The 12,472-nt window shown below is 38.1% G+C and overlaps 1 long non-coding RNA gene across 1 annotated transcript; it reads left to right on the top strand.

Annotated features, from left to right (window-relative positions):
• Positions 1 to 2,652: 2,652 nt before the first annotated feature.
• On the top strand, positions 2,653 to 11,969 carry LOC120068377 (uncharacterized). The gene is made up of 6 exons (XR_005479185.2): positions 2,653 to 3,094; positions 3,193 to 3,265; positions 3,353 to 3,407; positions 3,539 to 3,608; positions 4,431 to 6,278; positions 11,726 to 11,969. It is a non-coding gene; the product is annotated as an uncharacterized LOC120068377 (long non-coding RNA).
• Positions 11,970 to 12,472: the final 503 nt, after the last annotated feature.

Below are 12,472 nucleotides of genomic sequence, written 5' to 3'. Positions count from 1 at the left end.
TTCTCGACGAAGAAAGTTAACCAGATTTGAATTGTAAAACGAATCGGCCCACCACCATCCAAAGAAGCCCAAATAGATTATCAGCCGAAAAGTCGGGCCCATCAAACACGTCGCCCAGCCCACAATGTTAATTTCTCGAATTTTTTTCTTTTTTGTTCAATATGAGGGAGATTCTCTTCACTTTTCTTAGTATTTTTTTTTTCATTTTCTTTTTTCTTTTTTGTTCAATTGAAAATAGCTTTTTTAGTACAAAAGTAGCTAATTTTTTTTAGTGCACGAAAAAATAGCTAAATTACCATATAGGAAATGATCACTTCAAGGTTTCAGAATTTTCAGACAAAAAATAAATTAATAAAGAATTTACAAAATTTAACTTGATCGAAAATTAGATATTTTTAATATCTAAATATACCCGGTACCCCTAACAATTCATAGATACTCCCACTTAAAACATTTGTGGTATGTTTTTGTTTGGATGCTCATGGTTTGGTAGGATTTCAAATGATTTGAAATTAATCTCATTGGTTAGAATGATTTTAAATTTTAGGTCACGCTTACCAAATCATAATGAAAAGTAGTATAATCATAATGAAATTCTATTGATGGCCCAATCATAATAAGTCTAAATAACAAACGTAATTAAGTTGATTTTGAAATTATTTACTTAGAATTATGAATTTGTCACATTTATTGTTACCATTACCATTATAATTACTATTAATTCTAATTTGTCATACTTATGGTTACTATTACGGTTATCTTTACTGTTATTGCTAGGTCTAGCGGTAATAATAAAGGTAATAGTAACAATAAAAGTGACTATAAATATGGCAGTTTCATAATCTAATATTGTAATAGTAACAATAACTATAACGGTAACGATAACAGCTAGCATATCTCACATAAATTTTAAACATAATCAGATTAAGCACCCTCAATATCTCAATCTGACTACGTTCTTTGATTACAAAATTTGAAGTGGACCTCACATTTTATTACAATTACGAATATACAAGTAAACGATATCAAACGTAATCAAATGGGGTTTACTTTTTATATTACCAATGATTTATTATGTTTACGGGTGGGTAAATGTGACCTTAATGTAAAAATATTTTCTTACTTATTTCATAAAAAGATATCTTACTCAATTCATGCGTTTTTTTTTTAAAATAAACAAAATTCATGAGTTTTTTTTTTTTTTAAGAAAGACAAAATTCATCAGATTTAAGATCTTATTTAATATTGTCTGTCTTTTAGTTTTTTTTATTAATAAACCAAAATCGAATGTCTATATTAGCAAATATTGTACATTATTTCCTTAGTGATTTTCAGGGGTGCATTTAAGATCAATATTCAGAGTTTAAGAAAAAATAGCTAAAGTAGACCAAATTTACTCAAGGAAATTAAAACCGAACCAAACATTGAAAAGAGGGAGAAAAAAGACTAGGAGTATGCCCAAAAAGAGTAGTGTCACTGTGACATGGCATTAGTCACAATAGACATTGAATTATTGGGATTAGTGCCCTAAATCTCATGGGTCTCGTAGTTTGTATTTTACAAATAACAAATTATTTATTTAATAAAATAAGAAGTATTTTATTTGGCATTTAGATTGCATTAACTCAATCCAATAAACTGTGATCATAGCTTATTTAATGTAACTTAAACAGTATGTGGTAGATATACAAGTGGATCGTATTCAAGTAATAACCTAAAAGATCTGTAATATAAGGATAAGGTTGGGTGTCTTATCCTGGTAACATTGCGTATGTGGCCCACTTTGTAAATGTTATAAACGATTCGATTCAAATCTTTCATGTGGAGACATGCAAGTTGGGTATTCTACACAAAGAGTTTGTCTAAGACCGGACCACAAAATGTTTAATCTCTTTTTATAACACCGTTAATTGAAGAGACTAACATTTCATAGGATCACCTGGGTAACTCAATCTTAATCCTAAGTGAGTTATGGACTTTTATCTATGAGTGCAATATTTTAATTTGTATAGGCAAGAGTGGCCCATGTCGTCGACTCAATAAGCCTACCATTTTGGGGATTTATCCAAGTAATGAGTTAGGAATATAACTCCACAGGATGGAGTTCACTCATTCCCGCTTTCAGGAAAAGTAGATGAATTGCTCTTTTAAGTGCTGACTCTAGGTCTTGAACAAGAGGCCCCTCCCTCTCATTAGCCCGAGAGGGATTTGTTTATGGTAGGACCATAAATAGATTATTCTTTAGCGAATCAATGGAAGTTAAGGAGAAAAAAGTAATTATAGGGGTAAAAACAGTAATTTTGACCTAGTTGTAATTACAAGCAATTTGTGAAGTTGACTTACTAATGGCTGGTTGTGTCTGTGGACACAGAAATATATCTACAGTATGAAGAGCGCACTTTTGTGGGTCTTTAATAGAGTGACCCATAGTTAGTGAATGTTGATTATATTAATTAAATAGTTTAATTGATTCAATTTCGAATCATTGGAGCTTCTAATATGTAACGCCCTGAATTTTTATTATTAATGTAATTTCAGTAATTTTTATTAATAGAGAAAATTTCTGAAATTTTGGACTTTAAGTGTAATTGCAGGAATTTAATTATTGACGTTGGAAATTATTTATGTTGGAAATGAGTGGCAAGAGTTAATTCTTTTCTAAAGGAAGGGAATTTAAAGAATTTATGTAGATTAAGAAAAGAACAAAATAAAATAAAATAAAATATATTTTATTTTATTTTTATTTTTTCTTTTCCTTCTCTCCCAACTGCATCGCCCATTCGCTCACGCCGGATCTTGCCAATCGGTCGACATCGCACCGCTACCGATCAACACCTCAGACCCAGCCGCGCATCCATCTGAAGTAGTGCATCGTGCCTCCCCGAGGTCGTCCGCGCCGGATTTAAAGATTCGACTACACCTTCAACAGTCGCCTGATGCCGCCCAGCCCTGTTTGGTTGAGGCCGAGCCGCTCGTCCAAGACCTCTGCCACTGCTTGTCGCTGCTTTCTCCGTCTGACCAGCCGTCGATTCAATTTTCGCCACGCGCCGCCCAGCCCCTACTACCGTCGTGGTTGCCGTTAGATCTGTTTTGGGTAAGACTTTAGTTTTAGGTGTTTTCCTTAAAGTTTAGGGTGTTGTTTTGTTTTGAAATCATATTGGTTAAAATCCATTATGATTGGACTTTCAAAAGCAAGATTCAGAAGATTGTGGGATGTTGCTCATCGAGGAAGAGATCGATTTTCGACAAAAATTGTTAAGTTTGGGTGAGTAGTTGAGCTGGGTGTCTTTTGGTTTAAAAGTACTTATAGAAAAAAATTAAGTTGTTAATTTTGGACTCAAATTATGTTCAGGTTGGCCTTTTGGTTTGAGTTTTGGAATTTGTTTTAGAGTCGAGCCAGGAATTCAGTAAGTTAAATTTGGGGACATTTGGTTTAACTTGGTTAATTGGATTTAAACCCCAAAGATGAATTTAAAATTTTGGATTTATTATTTTTGGACTAGGGGTGCTAAATTAATATTTGTAATGTATGTTATAGGGTGGATTCAAAGTCTTCCAAGAGTTGTAAGAAGGTTAATTACTTGGATTAATTTGTTACCAAATTTGAGGTAAGTAATCTTACTACTAGAACTGCTCACAGGCCAGACACTAGATGTATGCTAGCGTGACAGATTAATATTATGACAAAACGATAGTATGATAGATTAATAATTTAGTATAACCCATGTATGTTCTTGTATGAGGATCTGAAAGATTAATTGTGCACATAGATACTTGAATGCTAGCATGAGATGATATTTGATTCCATGATGTTGTATTTAATCTGAGGATATTGAGGCGTATATGTATGTTGTAGAGACATGATGTTGTGGTGTATATGCATGTTATAGAACCATATTGTGATACTTGTGATGTTGAGATTGTGATAGTGTCCTCGCTGATTAGTTAGATGCCCTCTAGATGTTGTGTTTCCTTTGAGATTCACTAGAGGTGATGTTATCCTTCGGGATTCACCAGAGGTTGTGTTTCCTTCGGGATTCACCATAGGTTGGGTCTCCTTCGGGATTCACCAGAGATTGTGTTTCCTTCAAAATTCACCAAAGGTTGTGTTTCCTTCGGGATTCACTAGAGGTGGTGGTTTCCTTCGGGATCCACCAGAGGTTGTGTTTCCTTCGAGATTCACTAGAGGTAGTGCTTTCCTTCAGGATTCACAAGAGGTTGTGGATCCTATGGGACTTACTAGAGGTAGTGGGCATACTAGGATAAAAATCAGTTTTTCATGTATATATGTGTCCCACGAGGACTAGAGAAGTTTATATGTTTCCATCAGAGGTAGGCATCTAGATGACATAGATACCTATCCTGACCCCAGTAGTGAAGTTACTTACTGAGTATTTTATACTCATCCTTTCTCATGTTGTTGTTTTCAGGTAAAGGTAGAGATGCACCGATGATTGACAAGCGGAATCCATGATCGAGCCACTGGGACCAATTTTATGCTTCCGCTCATGATATTTAGATTTTTTTTTCATATTTTTCAACTTTCAGTTTTGATGTTTGAAACTTACTATCAAGATTTGTTTTAAGACCTATTTATTAGCATCTATGATTTATGGGTACACTATTATTTGTTTTTAATATTTGAATTTAATGAACGTCTTTTGAATTTACATTATTTATTTAGCATTTATTTCCCTATTAAAAGGTGTCGTTTTAAGTTCCATGCATGCATGTATTTAGTAACGGCCTAACTCGAGTCCTAAAGGGTCGGGTCGTTACAGTTGGTATTAGAGCCCATGTTTTGGGTTCTGAAGACTGACTTACCATGTAAGTCTAGGTAGTCCCGTAATGGATTCCTCATCATCGCCAGGTATGTCCTACTAATGAAAGTTTTAAGTATAAATATGAGATTAGTGATGTAATGTTTCTGTAGCAGTTTTCTGAGAAAGACCCAGAGGTAGAAAGCTAAATTATGAGTTTATGACAGGACATGACACCTAAACTTAGAGCAAGAAAGACTGCTAGAAGAGGGGTTCAAGACCCCCAAGTGCAACATTCACGAGTTCAGGATCCTCCCTTTCCATGGGTGCAGGATGAAGGAGCCAACGGTAGCCAGACTGTCCCGACAGCTCCGAATCCACCTATGACCCAAGTTGATGAGAAGGCAATGGAAGTAAGAATTAGTGAAGTCGTTGCATCCTCCCTAATGGAAAGACTGCAGGAGTTGATCCGTAACACGATGGCAGGATAGACTGCCCAGATCTAGGCTCAGAAAGAACAGATGCCACCTGAGTAGTTGCAGTAGACCTGGCCGCAGAATAAAGACATGCAGAGCCTGTCTCTTGAGGCTAAGCATTTGAGGGATTTCAGGAAGTTTAACCCCCACTCATTTGATGGATCGTTGGGGAATCCCACTAAAGCAAAGATATGGTTGTCATCAATTGAGACGATTTTCCATTATATGAGGTGCTCAGAAGAGCACAAGTTCCAATATGCAGTTTTCATGTTGACTGGCAACATAGAGATTTTGTGGCATTCAACAAAGAAAATGATTGATACTGGCAGGGAACTTACAACCTAAGAGCAATTCAAGGAGCGTTTTTATGAGAAGTATTTTTTGGCCAACACCTGGTACAACAAGCAGACAGAGTTCTTGAACATGAAACAAAGAGTTATGTCGATAGAGGAATATGAGCAGGAATTTGATAAGTTGTCCCACTTTGCTCCTGAGCTAGTAGCCACTGAGGCAACAAGGACAAAGAGGTTCATCCCGAGTCTAAGGAGAGGACTGTGAGGTATGGTACATGCCTTGGACCTCAAGATGTATGCTGCAGCAATGCGGGCCACCGTGAGGATTGATGCTGACTCCCAGGCAGGAAAAGGAGTACAAAAAATTGCTCAGGATTGGGACCTCTGTAGGTTAGAAAAGGAAGGCTAAGCCAAGGGCTCCTGAGCATCAGCAAAGGAACCAGAACACAGTTAATGCTCCACGTTAGTGGGGGCAGTAGAACTCATAAGTTGTGACTGTCAACGAAGATAAGTCGATCTGTACTACTTGTGGTAGGCGTCACTGGGGACGTTGCTTAGACGGCTCTGGGGTTTGTTTTCGATGTGGTCAGAAGGGGCATATGTCAGAGAAATGCTCAAGGAAGAACATGTCTGAACCTAAGGGTCAGCTCGTAAGCTCGTTTTAGGGAGGCCCGAGTCTTCAGCAGTAGCAAGGTAGAGTGTTTTCTACCACTCGGCATGAAGCCGAGAAGTCAGGCATAGTTGTGAAGGTACGCTTCCTATTTCGGGGCACCATGCTTTAATTTTGTTTCATTTTGGCTCATCGCACTCGTTTATATCCTCCATATTTGTAAGGCATGCCATGTTAGAGTCAGAACCTTTGCTCTTTGCACTGTCTATTTTCACTTCATCGGAGATATCATGTTAGTTACTAAAAATATAAAGGCATGTCAGGTAGAGATAGCAAATCATGCATTAGATGTAACCTTCATAATTCTAAATATGCGTGACTTTGATGTGATACACGACATGGATTGGTTAGCTGCTAATCATGCCAGCATAGATTGCTTTTGTAAGGAGGCCATCTTAACCCTCCTACAGGAGCTAGTTTTAAGTTTAAAGGGGTTGGGATCGTGGTTCTACCCAAAGTGATTTCAGCATTGAAGGCCAGTAGACTGTTTGACCAAGGATCCTGGGGCTTTATGGCTAGTGTGGTTAACACTAGAGAGGCTAAAGTTGCATTGACTTCAGAACCAGTAGTAAGAGATTTTCCAGACGTTTTTCTAGAGAATCTTCCCAGACTATCCCACAGCGAGAGATAGATTTTGTTATTAAGTTGGAGCCAGGCACAACCTCAATTTCGAAAGCTCCATATAAGATGGCACCAACAGAGTTTAGGGAACTTAAGGTCCAGTTGCAGGAGTTGTTGGACAAGGGTTTTATACGCCCTAGTATGTCACCATGGGGTGCACCCGTTTTGTTTGTGAAAAAGAATGATGGATCGTTACATCTGTGCATTGATTACAAAGAGCTGAACAAGGTGACCGTAAAAAATAAATATTCACTCCCCAGGATTAATGAATTGTTTGACAAGTTGCAGGGAGCTACGGTGTTCTCAAAGATTGATCTCCGATTAGGATACCATCAGCTGAGAATAAAGGACAGTGACATACCCAAGACAACTTTTTGTTCGAGGTATGGGCATTATGAGTTCATAGTGATGTCGTTCGGTCTGACGAATGCCTCAACAGTGTTCATGGATCTAATGAATAGGGTGTTCAAGGAATTTCTCAATACCTTTGTGATTGTTTTTATTGATGACATCTTGGTGTATTCCAAGACAGAGGTCGAACATGAGGAGCATTTGCAAAAAGTTTTGGAGGCATTGAGGGCCAATAAGTTGTATGTTAATTTTTCTAAATGTGAGTTTTGGTTGAGGCAGGTATCATTTCTAGGGCATGTAGTATCGAAGGAATAAGTCTCTGTAGATTCTGCAAAGATTGAGGCAGTTACGAGTTGAGCTCGTCAAATCAAAATCAGTGAGGTGTGCAGTTTCCTGGGGTTAACAGGCTACTATAGACGATTTGTAAAGGACTTATCTCTCATAGCCGCACCATTGACTCAGTTGACCCAGAAGGGAGCCCCTTTCGTTTGGAATGAAGCTTGTGAGAGCAGTTTCCAAGATTTCAAGTAGAGGTTGGTTTTAGCCCCATTTCTTATAGTACCAGATGGATAAGGTGGTTTTGTCATTTATAGTGATGCGTCCAAGAATGGGTTGGGATACGTATTGATGCAACAAGGCAGAGTAGTTACTTACACTTCACGTCAGTTAAAGAAGCGTGAACAGAATTATCCTACACACGAATTAGAATTAGCAACAGTGGTTTTCGCTCTCAAGATCTAGAGGCACTACTTATATGGAGAGAAGATTCAGATTTTCATCGACCACAAGAGTTTAAAGTACTTTTTCACTCAGAAGAAGTTGAACACGAGGCAAAAAATGTGGTCAGAGCTGGTGAAGGATTATAACTGTGAAGTTTTTTACCACCTAGTGGCAGATGCCCTAAGTAGAAAGGTGGCTCATTCAGCAGCCCTCATTACTAAACAGACTCATTTGTGCAAAAGGCTAGAGCAGGCAGAGATTGCAGTGGCAGAGGGGAAGGTCACGACACGGTTAGCGCAGTTGTTAGTGCAACTGAGTCTAAGGCAGAGAATTATTGATGCGCAGCGATGTGACCCTTATCTGGAGGAGAGAGTTCGTAAGGTGGAGTCAAATTAGGATGGAGAATTCTCGGTATCAGCAGAAGGTGGTCTCCTCTATCAAGGAAATTTGTTCATGCCAGCAGATAATAATGTTAAGAATGAGTTATTGTCAGAGGCTCATAGTTCCTTATTTTCGATTCATCCCGACAGCACTAAGATTTATCATGACTTGAAACGTTATTAATGGTGGAATGATTGGAAAAGAGAGATTGTGGAGTTTGTCAGTAAGTGCTTGGTGTGCCAGAAGGTGAAAGCCCCGAGACAGAAGCCAGGGGGCTTATTACAGCCATTGAGCGCCATAATGGAAGTGAGAGCATGTGTCTATAGACTTCATTGTGTGGTTGCCACGTACAGTCAAATGTTTCACTGTGATTTGGGTTATGGTAGACATACTTACTAAATTAGCACATTTCATACCTGGAAAGTCCACCTTTTCAGTAAATAAGTAGGCACAAATATACATGAAGGAGGTAGTGAGATTGCACGGAGTGCCTGTGTCCATTGTGTCGGACAGAGACCCTCGTTTCACGTCTAACTTCTGGAAGATTCTTCAAGCAGTTTTGAGGACCCGGTTGGATTTCAGTACAACTTTTCACCCACAGACTGATGGGCAGACAGAGCGATTGAATCAGATATTGGAAAATATGTTACATGCCTATGCCATAGAGTTTTTAGGAAGCTGGGATGCTCAATTGCATTTATTGGAGTTTGCTTATAATAACAGTTACCAATCCACTATTGGGATGTCACAATTTAAGGCCCTATATGGAAAGAATTGTAGGTCTTCTGTGTGTTGGGATGAGGTAGGAAAGAGGAAATTGCTAGGACCTGAACTAGTGCAGACCACGAATGAGGCAATACAAAAGATCAAGGCTCGTATGCAAACAGCTTGAAGCAGACAGAAGAGCTATGTCGATGTGAGACGTAAGGACCTGAAATTTGAGACTGGTGATAAAACGTTCTTAAAAGTGGTGCCTATAAAAGGTATTTTGAGGTTTAGTAGGAAAGGGAAGTTGGGTTCAAGATTCATTGGACCTTTCGAGGTCTTGGAACGAATTGGCCCCGTAGCTTACCGATTGGCATTGCCTCCAGCACTGTCTTCACTTCATAATGTCTTCCATGTTTTGATGCTGAGAAAGTATGTGATAGACCCGTCCCATGTAGTTGACTTTGAGCCTTTGCAGTTGAATGACAACTTGAGCTACAAGGAGAAACCTGTAGAGATTCTCGCAGAGAGGTAAAAACATTGGTCGCATGGAGATTGCATTTGTGAAAGTCCTGTGGCAGAATCACCAATTCAAGGAGGCTACCTAGGAGCGAGAGGATGAGATGAGGGCCTAGTGCCTGGAGCTTTTTCAAGAATGAACTTTTAAGGACGAAAGTTGTTTGAGGAGGGAAGAATGTAACACCCCGAATTTTTATTATTAATGTAATTTCAGTAATTATTTATTAATTTAAGGCATTTTTGGAATGTTGGACTTTAAGTGTAATTGTGGGAATTTAATTATTGACGTTAGAAATTATTTATGTTAGAAATGAATGGTAGAAGTTAATTCTTTTTTAAAGGAAGGGAATTTAAAGAATTTATATGGATTAAGAAAAGAATAAATTTTATTTTATTTTTATTCTTTCATTTCCTTTTCTATTTCTTTTTCTTTTTCTCCCTCCCTTCCCTTCTTCTTCCTCATGCAGATACCCCCCTCTCCCCCCAATTTTTCCCCTTCCTGTTCATGTGCCCTAACAGCCGCCTTAACTCCTGTCGCCAGCCACAAACCTCGCCCTAGCGTCGTTCGTCTCTTCTAGCTGCATCGCCTGTTCGCTCGTGTCGGATCTCACCAGCCGGTCGACGTCGTATCGCACCCAATCGACGCCTCAGACCCAGCGGCGCATCCATCCGAAGTAGTGTGCCGCTCACCCTCGTGAGCCGTCGCACCTCCCCGAGGTCACCTGCGTCGGATCTGAAGGTTCGACCGCACCTTCAGCAGCTGCCCGACGCCGTCTAGTTTTGTTTTGTTGAGGCCGAGCTGCTCGTCCAAGACCTCCGCCGTTGCTCGCTGCCACTTCTCCCTCCGGCCAGCCGTCGGTTCGATCTTCACCGCGCGCCGCCCAACCTTTACCGTTGTCGTGGTTACCATCAGATCTTTTTTGGGTAAGACTTTAGTTTTAGGTGTTTTCCTTGAAGTTTTGGATGTTGTTTTGTTTTGAAATCATGTTGGTTAAAATCCATTATGATTGGACTTTCATAAGCGAGATTCAGAAAATTGTGGGACATTGCTCATCGAGGAAGAAACCAATTTTCGACAGAAATGGTTAAGTTTGAGTGAGTAGTTGGGTTGGGTGTCTTTTGGGTTAAAAGTACTTATGAAAAAAAATTAAATTATTAATTTTTTACTCAAATTATGTTCAGGTTAGCCTTTTGGTTTGAGTTTTGGAATTTATTTTAGGGTCAAGCCAGAACTTCGGTAAGTTAAATTTAGGGATATAGAGTTTAATTTGGCTAATTGGATTTAAACCCCAAAGATGAGTTTAAAACTTTGGATTTATTATTTTTGGACTAAGGGTGCTAAATTAATATTTGTAATGTATGTTATAGGGTAGATTCAAAATCTTCCAAGAATTGTAAGAAGGTTAATTACTTGGATTAATTTATGACCAAATTTGAGGTAAGTAATCTTACTACTGAAACTGCCCATGGGTCAGACACTAGATGTATAGATTAATATTATGACAGAACGGTAGCATGATAGACTGATAGTTTAGTATAACCCATGTATGTTCTTGTATGAGGATCTGAAAAATTAATTGTGCACATAGATACTTGAATGCTAGCATGAGATGATATTTGATTCCATGAGGTTGTATTTGATTTAAGGATATTAAGGCGTATATGTATGTTGTAGAGCTATGATGTTGAGGTGTATATGCATGTTATAAAACCATGTTATGATACTTGTGATATTGAGATTGTGATAGTGTCCTCATTGATTAGTTAGATGCCCACTAGATGTTGTGTTTCCTTCGAGATTCACTAGAGGTGGTGTTATCCTTCGGGATTCACCATAGGTTGTGTTTCCTTCGGGATTCACCAGAGATTGTGTCTCCTTCGAGATTCACTAGAGGTGGTATTATCCTTTGGGATTCACCAGAGGTTGTGTTTCCTTCGGGATTCACCAGAGGTTGTGTTTCCTTTGGGATCCACCAAAGGTTGTGTTTCCTTTGGGATTCACCAGAGGTTGTGGATCCTACGAGACTTACTGAAGGTAGTGGGCATATTTAACTACAGTAGAATAAAAATAAGTTTTTATGTATGTATGTGTCCCATAAGAACTAGAGAAGTTTATATGTTTCCACCAGAGGTAGGCATCTAGAGGACATAGATACCTAGCTTGACCCCAATAGTGGGGTTACTTACTGAGTATTTTATACTCATCCTTTCACATGTTGTTGTTTTCAGGTAAAGGTAGAGATACACTGACGATTGACAAGTGGAATCCGTGATCGAGCCACTGGGACTAGTTTTATTCTTCCGTTCATGATATTTAGATTTCTTTTCATGTTTTTCAACTTTCAGTTTTGATGTTTGAAACTTACTATTAAGATTTGTTTTCAAACGTATTTATTATCATTTATGATTTATGGGTACCCTATTGTTTGTTTTTAATATTTTAATTTAATGAAGGTCTTTTGAATTTACCTTATTTATTTAGCATTTATTTCCCTATAAAAGGGTATCATTTTAAGTTCGATGCATGCATGTGTTTAGTAACGGCCTAACTTGAGTCCTAGGGGGGTCGTATTGTTACATAATATGTAGGTCCATTAGATCCCCTACTAGCTCATTAAGGTTAAAATAAGGATCAATTAATTTTTGGAATAATTTGAATGGTTCAAATTATTAAAGGAAATTTTATATTAATGTGATTAATATAAAGTATAATATAAAGATCGTGAGGTGCGCCTATTCGAGTTGTGGGTTAGAGCAGCTCAGCTGTTTTCCTTTGTTTTCCTGTTGTTTTTTGTTTTAATAATTAAATTAATATAATTTGATGGTATCGATTTAGTTAATCCTAAATAGGGTGCCACATTTTGGTATATTATTGTTGCTAATATAGTTTAATGTGCATGAGATGTATGTTTAAATTGTGTTGCTTATATATTGCATATGGTATGTCATATAGTTTAAAATCTCATCATAGGTTAA

Source organism: Benincasa hispida, chromosome 1 (genome assembly GCF_027475165.1).
Source record: "Benincasa hispida cultivar pf3 chromosome 1, pf3_genome.v1.1, whole genome shotgun sequence".
Classification (NCBI taxonomy): domain Eukaryota; kingdom Viridiplantae; phylum Streptophyta; class Magnoliopsida; order Cucurbitales; family Cucurbitaceae; genus Benincasa; species Benincasa hispida.
The sequence above is the reverse complement of the archived record's forward strand: the minus strand, read 5'-3'. Positions and strand labels throughout refer to the sequence as shown.